The sequence below is a fragment of the Haliotis asinina genome, chromosome 16 (genome assembly GCF_037392515.1).
Source record: "Haliotis asinina isolate JCU_RB_2024 chromosome 16, JCU_Hal_asi_v2, whole genome shotgun sequence".
NCBI classification, from domain to species: Eukaryota; Metazoa; Mollusca; class Gastropoda; order Lepetellida; family Haliotidae; genus Haliotis; species Haliotis asinina.
This window is the reverse complement of record NC_090295.1, coordinates 17,386,130-17,401,451: the sequence shown is the minus strand read 5'-3', so window position 1 is coordinate 17,401,451 and position 15,322 is coordinate 17,386,130. Positions and strand designations below refer to the sequence as shown.

Genomic DNA, 15,322 nt, shown 5'->3' with positions numbered 1-15,322 from the left:
ATCTTCATCTGTAAAACATAAATTTAAATGTCAACTTATAATTCACCTTTTCCATGCACAAGACCCATTCTCAAAGTGCTAACAAAGTGAATGGATACCATGCATCCATGCACACCCATCCACCCCCCACCCACCCACACCACGTATATTCCTTAATTCCTTAATATTTTATAGTAGTCCTATATATTAAAAAATAAGGAATATGTACTCCCAGTGTTGAAAAATTATCTTGAGCCCTGGTCATAGTGCAGTTAAAAGATGAGTCTTGAACAGTCATTTCAAGGAATTAAAGTCAACTGCTGATTTAATGGGTATAGTTCTTGATTAGAGGCAAAAGATTTCCTTCCAAACGTTTGCAATTTGAACTGAGACACAAGAGTAGGTTCAGATTCTGAAAATGGAGCTGTCTTTCTTGAGTGTAAGAGTGTAAGCATTCTGGACCTTTACCATTGATTCATTTGTACACAAAACACAATATTTTAATGTCTGTTCTTGATTTACCAGGAAGCCAGCGCATGTTTTTCATGATACTCACTGGTGTTAGGTGGGAGTGTTTAGATGTCGGTATGATTCAGAGGTCTGTATTTTGGACATTTTATATATTTGAAAGCAGTGGATGAAACCAGAATCAGCATTTACTACTTTTGGCAGTCTGTAATTCATTGAGAGCCATTCAGTCCAGTGATTGGTCATGAACAACATATGGGATATCATGATATCAGCCAGGCGAAAATATACAATCATCCAATCGTATTTATAAATCATGTCTTACGATAAATAGTGGTCACAAAAGACCAGACGAAAACAGGATTGTGAATGGAAACAGGAAAAACATTATGTATAATGGTTAGTATTCATGTGACAGACTGTGGTGTCAATCTTCTATCAGAAAGTATGCATCCAAATCTTGAAGGTTGTATTTGCCTTGTCTGTCTGTCTTAAGAAACATCAGGTAATTTTCTCTGCCTAATGAACTTCTGACATTTCTCATTGAAGAAGTTCAATTCTATGAACTCTAACAAATGCAAATGTTCCTGGGGAATAGAGCAAGGATGTGTTGTTTTTCAGCAAAATGCATCAGATGTTTGCGAATTAGTTTATTCGCCATGGAAACAGACTGCTTGAGTTTTTATAATAATACAGGCTGTTGTTGCTTGTTCATTTGGAATGTGGCCAGATCTTGTTTTGCCAATTAAGATGCAAAACACAAACTGAATGTCAACTGCAAAATTAATTGTGTTGTTGTGTTACAAGTCGAGTAAAACATGGTGATATCTGATCAGACTAGATCTCCAGTACCCCATTCTGGTCATGAGAGCAAATAAATGACTAGCTCACTCACTCACTCAAACATTATTGTTACTTGTACATTACCATATTGTCAGTTCCAGACTCCACTATTTACATATTGCCATCATACAGTTGTTATATTGCTGAGAGTTAGAGTGGGTGTTATATATTCAGCCCAGTTCGGGTTCTGGATCTGTGGCAATAATATCAGTAAAAAGGCAGTGTTAAAACATACATAGTATCTCTTTCCTTTCATTGTGTCAGGTATGGTTTGAATCATAGATTTGTACCTACAATACCTGTTTCTTTCATTTTTTAATACAACTGAAGAAAACTGGTATTATTACTTTGCTGAACACCTAGATATCTGCATTAAATACTGTTGAACACCTAGATATCTGCATTAAATACTGCTCAAAGATATCTGCATTAAATACTGCTGAACACCTAGATATCTGCATTAAATACTGCTCAAAGATATCTGCATTAAATACTGCTGAAAGATATCTGCATTAAATACTGCTGAACACCTAAATATCTGCATTAAATACTGCTCAAAGATATCTGCATTAAATACTGCTCAACACCTAGATTTCTGCATTAAATACTGCTCAAAGATATCTGCATTGAATACTGCTCAACACCTAGATTTCTGCATTAAATACTGCTCAAAGATATCTGCATTAAATACTGTTGAACACCTAGATATCTGCATTAAATACTGCTGAAAGATATCTGCATTAAATACTGCTGAACACCTAAATATCTGCATTAAATACTGCTCAAAGATATCTGCATTAAATACTGCTGAACACCTAGATATCTGCATTAAATACTGCTCAAAGATATCTGCATTAAATACTGCTGAACACCTAAATATCTGCATTAAATACTGCTGAACACCTAAATATCTGCATTAAATACTGCTCAAAGATATCTGCATTAAATACTGCTGAACACCTAGATATCTGCATTAAATACTGCTGAAAGATATCTGCATTAAATACTGCTGAACACCTAAATATCTGCATTAAATACTGCTCAAAGATATCTGCATTAAATACTGCTCAACACCTAGATATCTGCATTAAATACTGCTGAACACCTAGATATTTGCGTGAAATACTGTTGAACACATAGATATCTGCTTTAAATACTGGTCAAAAGATGTAAATGTGGAGTGGCCAATATTGAAGTGACTTAAATATCCAAGTAAGCGGGACAAATGTCCAAGTGTCCTTAAGTGGCATTTAGAAGCTGGTATGAAGAAGTGGAACACTTTCTATGGATATGCAAGAAAGAAGTTGTATATCCATAAACATGTTCCTCTTCAAATGTCCACGTGACTTAAATGACCAAGAGACAAATGCCCAAGTGACTAAAATGTTGAAGTGAGAAAAAATAATCAAGTGACTGAAATGACGAAGTGACAAATACCCAAGTGACTAAATTGTCCAAGTGACAAGTGTCCCAGTGACTTAAATGACTATGTAACAAAATTTCCAAAGTCCAAAGTCTGAGTGACAAAGTGACATAAAATGCAAGCGATAAGTGTCAAGTGATTTAAAAGTCTTAGCGACAAACACTCAAGTGACTTAAAAGTCTGAGTGACAAAGGGGGCAGTGGGGAAGCCTAGTGGTTAAAGTGTTCTCTCGTCACATCGAAGACCCGTGTTCGATTCCCCACATGGGTACAATGTGTGAAGCCCACTTTCTGGTGTCCCCCACCATGATATTGCTGGAATATTGCTAAAAAGCGGCGTATAACTAAACTCACTCACTCACTCAAAGTGACAAAACATGCTAGTGAATTAACAGTTCATATGACAAACATCCAAGTAACAAATGCTCAAGTGACTTAAAAGTCTGAGTGACAAGTGGATAATATTCAAGTGACAAATGTCCAAATGACAAATGCTCAAGTGACTTAAACATCAAAGTGACTCATTAGCAGGTTACGTAAATCTCATTCTATTCAGTCCAACTGAGTGAAATCCTCACTTCTTGCTTATGATGTCACAAAGAATTTTAACCACAACTATCTATCAGAAAGATTCAATCCATCAATGAAATCTAACAGATGGGAAAATGAATACTTTGACCTGTTACTTAAAAATTCCAATTTAGATTCAAGTAACATCATCAATTCCAATAATATATCTAATTGATCTTATTGGTAATTCTGTGATGACAATGTGATGAATTATTGCATAAATTATATTCATATAAAGAATACATTCAATCAGTGGTCATTTATTTTTACGTGTGATCTCATTTGCTGACCCTTTACCCTCACTCCTAGTGCCTAATTGCAATTGACATCTGTGTGATTTGGAATCGGTTGATGGCATGCTTAGAGACGGGGACCACATACCTAGACTGATGGATTCTACTGTTTCATCCCCTTGGGATTCTGGGTAGCAATAGTTCCTTCATCAGCCCTTGGTCATTAGAGATAAGGATCCTTGGTCAGTGGAGATGTGTAGGAAAATGTTAGCATCATCAACTGAGGATCTCATCCAGAATATTGCTAATTTGCTGATTTGCCATAAAGGAACAAACAAACATGTGATTAGATTGAGCATTTTGGGTTGTCAGTGTGGTAGCTGCAGATGCTGTCAACCACTGTATGGCAGTGGGGTAGCCTTGTGGTTATAGTGTTTGCTGCTTACACCATGGAGTGAGTGAGTAAGTGTGGACAAACACCACTATTAGCAATATTCCAGCAGTATCACGGAGGGTAACACCAGAAATGGGCTTCACTCATTGTACCCCTGTGGGGAATTGAACCCGGGTCTTCAGTGTGATGATCAAATGCTTTAACAGCTAGGCTAACCCCTACGATCCCAATATCATGCCAAAGAGCCAGGAGCCCGTTTCACAAAACTCTCGTAAGCCTATGATCTAGTAACTTTTCTCGTAGCATTCGTAGCTCCTCTGTTGCAGTATAGGAGGAACAGTGGCTACAAGAAAACTTACAAAATCTTAGGCTTACAAGAGTTTTGTGAAATGGGGCCCAGGTTCAATTTCCTATATGCGTACAATGTGTGACGTCCATTTCTTGGTGTTTGCCTCCATGATATTGATTGTGTATTGCTAATCCAATATCCATGGCCATACTGACTCACTCAAAGAACATATTCACTTACACATTTTTTTTTTATACAAACATGGAGTCACAGTTGTAACTGGCAATAGAGTCAAACTGACCACTGGGAACAATTGGCAGACAAATTAATGGGATTATAGTCCACAGTTCAATTCTTCGGCACAAGTCATTCTTAGTTCAGATCAATTGGAGAGATAAAGAAGTGTCCGCTGGAACTAAATTGTCTGTTGTGACTGTCAGATTGACTTCTCACTGTGATGGGTCCCAATCCACAAGAAGCATTGAGGTAGCTGAGTGGTTAACGTGTGGGCTCTTTACACATTAGACCTGGGTTCGATTCCCACCATGAGTACTGTGGGAGAAGCCCATGTTTGGTGACTCCTGCCATGATATTGCTGGAATATTATGAAGCCCATGTTTGGTGACTCCTGCCATGGTATTGCTGGAATATTATGAAGCCCATGTTTGGTGACTCCTGCCATGGTATTGCTGGAATATTATGAAGCCCATGTTTGGTGACTCCTGACATGGTATTGCTGGAATATTATGAAGCCCATGTTTGGTGACTCCTGCCATGGTATTGCTGGAATATTATGAAGCCCATGTTTGGTGACTCCTGCCATGGTATTGCTGGAATATTATGAAGCCCATGTTTGGTGACTCCTGCCATGGTATTGCTGGAATATTATGAAGCCCATGTTTGGTGACTCCTGCCATGGTATTGCTGGAATATTATGAAGCCCATGTTTGGTGACTCCTGCCATGGTATTGCTGGAATATTATGAAGCCCATGTTTGGTGACTCCTGACATGGTATTGCTGGAATATTATGAAGCCCATGTTTGGTGACTCCTGCCATGGTATTGCTGGAATATTATGAAGCCCATGTTTGGTGACTCCTGCCATGGTATTGCTGGAATATTATGAAGCCCATGTTTGGTGACTCCTGCCATGGTATTGCTGGAATATTATGAAGCCCATGTTTGGTGACTCTTGCTGGAATATTACTAAGAAGCATCATAGAACTAAATTGACTCACTCTCTCCCAATCTACACATTCGCAAAGTTCTGATCTGCTGTAACCTTAGTTCACCATACACGTACATATGTAGCAGCACTACACATCCATTGTGGACTATAACCCTGATAATGTTATAGACATATTCCAGAAAAGCCTATTAAGAAGCTTTTTGGGATGATTGCAATATTTCTGAATGATAATATATGGAAAAGAGCAACTCATCTTGCTGGGTTTGGCGATGTTAGCTACAGTTTTTTATTCCTATACAGCTTAGAATGAGTCGTCATCAACCCATTGAGGTGACTTGATGCCACAAGTCATTATCTCCAAAAGTAATTGCTGGGGTTTGATTCTCATGACATAAACCCCGGATAATCTGGCATCAATTATTTATTGACTGCTGTCATGAAGTTTGATTCTGGTGTTATACAGCAAACACATCTTATCATCAGAAAACACACGAGATCATCTCGTTCTAAGTTCTCAAACAAATGTTTTCAGTGGAAATAGTAATTTGTAACTCTTATGTTCGTGGAGATTGTACCTTTCATACCTTTACAAATTGTTGGTCCAAGATTACTCTCTGGAATGAGACCAAGCTTTTAAGTTTTCATGGGTTTGAAGCTCCTGTCCATAATGAACTCTATAAGTCTTGTCATTTTCATCATCATCAGACCACTGAAGGTCTGGGATGGAATAAGCCTTCAGCAACCCCTGATTGCCATAAAAATTCGACTAACGGGATCAGGTGATCGCTGACTTGGTTGGCACATGTCATTGGTTCCCACTTATGCTTATTGATGCTCATGCTGTTGATCACTGCATTGTGTGGTCCTGACTCAATTATTTACATTTGACCATCGTTGTCGTCATCATCATCATCATCATCATCATCATCATCATCATCATCATCTCCATCATCATGTCATCAAGATTGCTTTCTGGTGTGGGATCCAGGTACTTGTTTTTCCTGTGTTTGAATCCCATGTCTGTGATGACTACTCTTGGTGTTTCCACTCCATCAACCAGTTAGGAGTTCTGCCCATATTAGACAGTTCCGAAAAGCAACAATTTGATTCACCTCCCTCAAATTGTGAACCTTCATCATTCTCAAACCTTCCATTTTGCATGGATCTTCCATTCTGCAGTTGTTTTATGTGTCAGTTCCTGCAGGATCATGTCGACATGAGTGTATTTACTTTATATCAACATTACTCTGAGGGAATACTGGGTTGCTAGCTGAATAACTCAGCTGTCCACATGCACAATCCAATGATTCAGGGTTTTGCCCACATGAGGGATTACGGTTGTGAGTTGTCCGTCTGCTGCAACAGATTGAGATAATTTGAGGGGATTTTATTTCACAGCATAAGTTGACATAAATATGAATATGTAATGGAGAAATCATTTGAATCTGTCTCTTCCAGAAGTAGAATTAATGAATGACATCAAATTTAGATCCAGGAAACAGATTCATGTCATTTCTCTGCCTGAAACCGTGATATGGTTGACAAATATTTTCTCTGTACTCTGGGATGATAAACCATAGTTGCATCATTACCTGTTATACTGACCCATGAAGATTCATAAGAAGCGACTAATAGGATTGGGTGATCAGGCATTGTATCCCAGTTAAGTAAAACAATGCTCATGATGTCGATCACTGGATTGCCTGGTTCAGACGTGATTATTTACAGACAGCTGTCATATAGCTGGAATACTCCTGAGTGCATCGTAAAACTGAACTAACTCACTCACTTGTCAAATTGCACGTTCAGAATGGCTATGAAGTGTGCATAGCTGCAATGTTCATGCAGCCTACACCTCAGTTTATTCATTCATTCATAATGGCTACTAAATTCCTCCAAATCAGTGCCACTAACAAATGTGTTATGTCATCATGATGCTTTTGTCATCAGCGAGTGTCTAAGTTTGTTTTATTGTCTCTTGGAACAGCATTACCATTATGTCGTACTAGAGGAGAATAATCAGGGCTTACTTGCACAAAATGATCATAGTGATATGTTGATCGTAACTTCCATACCCTATCATGGACTTAAGGCAGTCTTATGGCTAAGATCACTTTGTGCAAGTGAACCCAGGAGCAATGCAGGTCACTTTATCAAACCCATAAATATGGTAATAATTTAAATCTGCAATCAGTGAGAAACCTTAACGTGACTTCACAAGATCTTGTTTTGAAACTGACCTGATCATTTCTGGAAGGGTCTTCTTCATCTCGGGAAAACTGTGCCACTCATGCCCAGAAATTGGTCATGTGTCAAATATTCACTACACTGATATATCACTTTCTCCAATTGTTTGTGGAGTCTTAGGCAGAAAGATGGTTCTGGCTGATTTTAGTAATATTCCAGCAATATCACGACACTGAAAAGGGACTTCACACATTGTACCCATGTGGGGAATTAAAACCTGGGTCTTCAAGATTGTGTCAAAGATGGTTATTAATAAGACTTTTGGCATGACATAGCAAAGGGCAAGCAAGCAAGCAATTTAGGAGATAGGTTCAGGGATTTCAAACCCCAATCCGCCAATTACTTGTTGTAATTGTCATGTATTCAACCTCATTCAATTATCACCAGTTTAGGTTAAAAAATAAACTTAAAAATTTCGAAACTATAATTTACTTCGTAATTTTTCAGTAAACATTCACACAAATTAGGTGCTCATTTCAGTGAGATTTCAGGCCATAATGTTATGGAGAAAATATCTTTAAAGTATTCTCACTTTTACATGCACCCTCTGCTGACCTCATTACAAAAGTTGTGAGATGCTCAGCATGAAGCTGGGTTCTCATCATGTTTCATTATGGCAGAATGCAAGAAACAGATACAGCACCAAATTATTGACCTACTTTGGCCCCAGATTTTCTCAGCTGTTAAAATCAATTTAGAAGGAAGTGCTCCCATTTTGGTCTTTGTTGTGACAGGTTCTTCATTTCCGTATGGAAATAGTTTTGTCCAAACCATCCCTGCCCAATCCTTCATTTACACTTGTTGAACAATTTGTTTCCATGTCAGCTTTTTTCAAAGCCTGGAATTGATTTTATTCATCTTCATATCAATTTATTTAAGTTTTTCCCCGAAAACATGTTTATTAAAGTTGATCGATAAACGGTGACATTAACTTTTTTGTTTAAAGGAGAATTATAGTGTCTGGGGGTGGCAGGAATGATTGCTTGAATTAGAGGGGAGATATTTTGGGTTGGTGGAAAGTATCTGTCGAATGTTTGTTTAATATGATTGCTTTGCTGTACCAGGTGTACTACTAATATTTGTATGGCTTGAAATAGGTTCAAGATTCCTGATGAGTGTTTACACAATAATTACTCACTCACTTACTCAGTATTTGAGAAAAGATTTGCTTTGACAGTCAAGATGAGTTCTTTGAGATTCAAGATTTACAATGCAAATGTTTGGTGTGTCTGTAGATGTGAATAACTGTGTCAGGACAATGTGAGTCTTGGTGCCTTCTGTGTAAATAGAACATGAGGTCATGTGTTTTAGTGAGGTTGAAGGGGTCATTGTCAGCACAGGTACTATGGAAATGTACCCCAGATACTTTTCTGTATACAGAAATGTACCCTAGCCAAAGTAAATCTATAGAAATGCACCTGGTACCCTAAATGGCAGACAAGTCCACTTTTCTCAAGCCAAGACAGAAACTGGTGTTGTTCCAGATCGCCTGACTTCCTGGGCATCAAAATTCATTTCATTTGCCTTGTATTCTAGCACAATTGAATATGGAGCTAATACTTTACAACTGAGAGCCGAAGGAAAGTATATTGTTATTTGTAACAAACACACACTGACATGTTGAATTTTTCCGCGGGTTGAAAGGCAGGAATAAAGTATGTTTGAGAATTTCTGTATACAAAAAGGCAACTGTGGTACATTTCTTAAGCCTAAGTGAGAACTGGGTGATGGAAGATAAAAAAGGATAAATTTAATAGAGAGAGTATCAGAGTGAGTGATTGCATGTTGTTTTATGCATTATATACAGTGATGATGCATTATGGCTGCCGTATGTAAAGATGATGGCAGATGTTTGAATGAGAACTGTTTCATTGAATAAGGAGCTGATTAGGAGAGTGAGTGTTTAAACCTGGGATTTGAGTTGTTCTGTGATTCCAAGCCACCATGGCAGGATACATGTTCAGCTTTCTCTTGTATTTCAGTCTTCGTTGAGGCATTGAGTCTGCAAGTGAATTCTGCCGCATTAGGAATTCTTACATTAGTAAACAGTGTTGAGGAAAAAAGGTTTTGAAATAGGTTAGTTTGCATTTGTAAACGGCATGTGAGATGATGTGTTAACCCATGTAGTACAGATTGCCTTGTCACATTGTGCTGTGAAATTAAATGCTGATAGTGGGATTTTTAGGAGGATGGCTGTAGTTGAGAATGGAAGTAGTCACTTGGATGATGGAAGTGGTAATTTAGAGGATGGTTCTGGTTGAGAGAGGAAGTGAGCCCTCAGATGATGGTAGTGGAAATTTGAATGATGGTTCTGGATGAGGATGGAAATAGGCACTCAGATGATGGCAGTGGGAATTTGGAGGATGGTTCTGGTTGAGAGAGGAAGTGAGCCCTCAGACGATGGCAGTGGGAATTTGGAGGATGGTTCTGGTTGAAAGAGGAAGTGAGCCCTCAGATGATGGCAGTGGGAATTTGGAGGATGGTTCTGGTTGAAAGAGGAAGTGAGCCCTCAGATGATGGCAGTGGGAATTTGGAGGATGGTTCTGGTTGAGAGAGGAAGTGAGCCCTCAGGTGATGGCAGTGGGAATTTGGAGGATGGTTCTGGTTGAAAGAGGAAGTGAGCCCTCAGATGATGGCAGTGGGAATTTGGAGGATGGTTCTGTTTGAGAGAATAACTGAGCCCTCAGGTGATGACAGTGGGAATTTGGAGGATGGTTCTGGTTGAAAGAGGAAGTGAGCCCTCAGATGATGGCAGTGGGAATTTGGAGGATGGTTCTGGTTGAGAGAGGAAGTGAGCCCTCAGATGATGGCAGTGGAAATCTGGAGGATGGTTCTGGTTGAAAGAGGAAGTGAGCCCTCAGATGATGGCAGTGGAAATCTGGAGGATGGTTCTGGTTGAGTGAGGAAGTGAGCCCTCAGATGATGGCAGTGGGAATTTGGAGGATGGTTCTGGTTGAGAGAGGAAGTGAGCCCTCAGGTGATGACAGTGGGAATTTGGAGGATGGTTCTGGATGAGGATGGAAGTAGGCACTCAGATGATGGCAGTGGGAATTTGGAGGATGGTTCTGGATGAGAGAGGAAGTGAGTCCCTGGAGGATGGGAATTTGGAGGGTGGTTCTAGTTGAAAATGGTTCAAATTACTGGGCTGGAATGAAGGTGATAAATATGCTAGGTGCTGAAATAACAGGTCACAGGATGCATTTCTGCTCCATTAGCCCATTATCACTCAGTGTTGTTCCTGACAAGTACAGTCCTGAGTGAACATATTTTAAAACTGTGACACATCATCTCCAACAATACTGTTACATAACTCCTCTCTTCATGATTCAACCATTAAGCTGCGAACATGTTTGTAGAATTACCCCATTGCATCATGGGATACCTGTTCAAACACAATCAGTCACGACACACCGTCTGTCATTAGTTGTGTAATCTGCGCTAATGCTGAACAGGAATTTGATGCCTGACCCACAGTTCAGCTTGCCCCAAGGGTACAGCAATGTTTTATGAGTGGCTTAAAGCATTATGGTATGTTTCCATGCATTTGTGCATTTCTTATATACACAACACCAAAAGTTAATTGTACCTTCTGAATACATTGAATGATTCCCCATGTGAGAAGATTAAATCAGATATGACTGATAGTTTTTAATGCATCATGTTTTTTTACAAATGACATGTCTTACTGGTTCGGAAAGGTTGAGTTCACAGCAACCTTTCCTTGGGGTACAAGGTGAATGAATGGATCTCATTGGTCCACCGTAGTGAGTTTGTAGATTGGGTGTCGCGATAGCACAGTACAGTAAACTGTACTAGTATATAACAAACATACTTATAATGACAGACATGACAAAACTATATCTGGATGGTCAGAGTTACTGACTTGGTTGACAGATGGAGTTGTATCCTAGTTGCATATATTGATGCTCATGCTGTTGATCAAAGGATGTGGTTTTGGATGTTGAGTAGAATGTCACAGTTGTCTTTCACCCTTGAAGACCTCCCATGCTTGTTGTGATAGATGAACAGAAAATGACATTTTTTTCTCTTTGAAATATTGTTATTATCAATTCAAAATACCTCTTTACATACCACCCACAATATTTCAGACCATTTCAACCAGAATTTCAAAACCTTTGTACATGTATCAATTTTTAAATAAAATTTTTAAATATTTTGCAATAAATTTCAGTTTTAAATGTCAAATTTATTTTTGTCTTGGGAGTAATGTCTAATACTGATGATTTATTCAATTTTGTCAACCATTTTGTAGCTGAATCATGAGGCTATTACAGAGAACATTTTGGGCAAAGGTGTTACCTTTGACATTATCACTGAAACATTGCTGGTATCCTGCTCCCTTGATATTGCTGTAATAATGCTGAGAGTGAAGTAAAACCATGCTCATTCACAATGATTATGATGCTTTTCAGCAGTGTAGATTGGTCAACTAGAGTTGCATCCCTTAGGTAGTCAGGATCTGCTGAATGAATATTGATCCCATAATCAGCCCAGTTATGCAGCTGGGTTGTCAGCATTCAAATAGAAATCAAATATGATGTTTGACTGTCACAGTATTGTTTATAATTGGTAATTTGAATATATTCACATATCAAGGTTCCAATAAACAATGATATGGATATTGAATTTGAATGTTTTCAACACTGAGTGGAAACAAACAGGAAGTTTGTAAAACACCATCTGTGAAAGTCAAATGTTATATCTGCTCTCTGCAATGACAAATACTCAGAACCCATTCATGAATTTAGCTCTCCTTTAATGGAAATACTGAAAACAATCATGAATTGCTGATTAATAATTACATACCTGCTAAAAAAAAAAGCCAAAGAGTTAGATCATTTATGTAAAATGTTTGTGAGACAGAGATGGTAACAGTAAAGTCATTCCCAAACAAAAACTATGATTGTGAATGAGTCAAGGTATTCATGATGCAGAAAAAATAAACTGTATTATCAAGATGATAATAAAACTAGCCTATGTTCAACAAAACAGTGTTTCACAAGAATGGTTGGCGTTAATAATGCCTCAATATGCAGATCTTTTTGAGGAGCCACGTTTTCCACGGAAGTTTATACTTCATACAAAAATTAACTTGTGTAGTGAAAATATTTGTCTTGAAAATGGTTATGGTAAGATAAGTCTAAGTGACTATAACCTTCTAGCGCCAGGCATCTTGGGTTTTCCAGGGTAATAATATGCCTGCCTTGACTATTAGCACTATCAGCATTCACCTCATGAGTGGTGTTTCTCCAAATATAAATGTTTCTCCCAATATAAATGTTTCTCTCAATATAAATGCAGATATTATTATTATTACACAGTTCTCTTGACCTTGACATCCATTGTAACCATGTAACCATGTGGTTTAATGTTTTTCTCATATCTATAGCACTCGAAAATAGCTTTAACTTCCTGAGTTTAAAGGCACAATGTCACACTACGCGTCTCTAAAGTTACCAGATACATTTCTCTCAAGAAAACAGGAACTTTCAATCTTCAGGGAAGTTACCTTATAATTTATTCCCTCAAAATTACATGTTTTGATTACAGTATTAAATTAAAAAGTTTAAATCAATTGAATTGACTCTTCTGCCCACTTCCAGCAAAGCATTATTTCACATGGACCTTGTAGAATTATGTTTCTTAGAGTGCTCTTCACGAAGATCCTATTCACAACTTCTAATTTAAACTAGTTCAGCAAACACTGACAACACCGAGTGCCATGTACAGATTTTTTTGTGTACAGAGCAATTGGTTACATGCCATATGTGGCAAGTGTTATCTGTTTTGAAGATATGTATCAAAGTTTCAGTTATCAGTTTCAGGGGATCGTAAGTCTTTTATTGCCTCAGTAGCAAACCACTACTTATGCCCCCAATATAAAAAATATGATTCAGGACAAATTTTATGGATAGCAACTTCTTGAGTTTATTTTCACAATGTTTCGGGGCTTATCCTAGCCCCCTCATCAGGCTGAGCTGAACTGAACAGTAAGGCTTAACTGTTAACTGTTAATTCAGACAAGTCTCACGTTGTGAAAATAAACTCAAGAAGTTGCTATCCATAAAATTTGTCCTGTATTACTACGCCAACTTCTGAATGCCTTTGAAGAATCACATGTAAAATATGAGTCAAATGTTGCGGAAAATGTGAGACATTGTGCCTTTACGTGTATGCATAGTTTTTTTTCTGTCTTGTAATGCCCAACTTTTTGTATTCATGATTTTCTGGCTGGAAATTATGAAAAAGAGAAAAGAACATTTTTGTATGTTGTACATGTATACGTTCAAAAACACTGGATTCATGTATTTTGCACTTTAGTTTGTTTTACGTTTTATATCCACTTTTTAACCCCACACAGAAGTTTCTGGTGAGCATAAATATTGTCTATATTTCAGTGCTTTTCTGATTTGTTCCATTTCTCATTTCTGGGGCATTATCAATGCTTCCAATGATGCTCATAGACTCCCCCATAGTGTAGCAGCATCAAAGCTAGAATGAAAGGATACTGTGTCTGGACAGATGTGAATGCTAGGCAGAAGTGTTAATTTCAAATGGGAGCTTGTTACAAGTAAGAAGACAGAAATGAGGCATTAGTTGGGGTAAACCGATCACAGTTGAACACGCATGTGCCATAAATAAAAATGACTTGCAATTGAAACCAGGAGTTGTAATGTCTGCAGAACTTTCAGCCTGTACAGAATTCTCGGTGATATATGGTGGTCATAAACATGGACGTGGATAGATTTGTAAGTCATGTCTATGAATGTCCATAAAAAGTGGTGGTCCTCACTGAAATTGTCCATGTCATGTGGTCTGAAGGATCAGTAGTAGTCGTGTATCTTTTAGTCATGTAAAACATTGTCCATTGAAGTTGTGATGGTTGCCAAGAATGCACATGAAATCTAATTGGTTGTCCAAATGTAGTCATAGAATCTAGTTGTAATGTCCAGGAACATCCATGAAAGGAGTCAAGACTGCTCGTAGCATCTGGTAATGATGGAACCTAATTGTAATGTCAATAAATATCCATCAAATATGGTTGACAAGGAGTAGTCATGATCAAAACCATGAATTCTAGTTGACAGAGTATGTAATTGTCATACCCAGCACTGGCCATGAAGTCTGGTGGTCATGGTCAAGTGGAAGCTGCTCACAGTTTGGGAATTACCATGGACACTGTGCACAGTTGTGAATCTGCATTCACATGTGAACAGGTTAAGAATTTTTATGACTAAATGACTGGTTAATATAAAAAATTCCTCTTCCTCGCAAGCAGTTGGTATTGTTGATATGACATTGTGTTGTGTCAAAACTAAGGTGGTTCATATTGCTTACATTTAGTCATGGAATGTTGGCAGACTTAGAGAATGGATATGCCCCAAGAGATTGACTAAACCTCTGAGAAAGAAATATATAAGAGCAATGGTGAGAGTGTATTTCAGACTTGGAATAATAAGTCATATTGGAATCGATTAGTGCATTTCCACCATCATGGATGGAATTCGTGGTCATCAATGAGAATGTCCGAATAAGCTGGCCATCCTGACCACAAATGTCCTGGATTTGACCAGGATTGATCAGGACTGGTCTTGACATCATGGTGAAAGTGTAAGTTGATCCCATGAACATAAGCATCATTGAACTGTGACGATTAATTTGGTTAC

At 38.1% G+C, this 15,322-nt stretch overlaps 1 protein-coding gene across 7 annotated transcripts in view; it reads left to right on the top strand.

Annotated features, from left to right (window-relative positions):
- Positions 1-15,322, top strand: part of LOC137268869 (agrin-like) — a 403,012-nt gene that overhangs the window by 123,723 nt on the left and 263,967 nt on the right. The gene's annotated exons all lie outside the window — the stretch shown is intronic.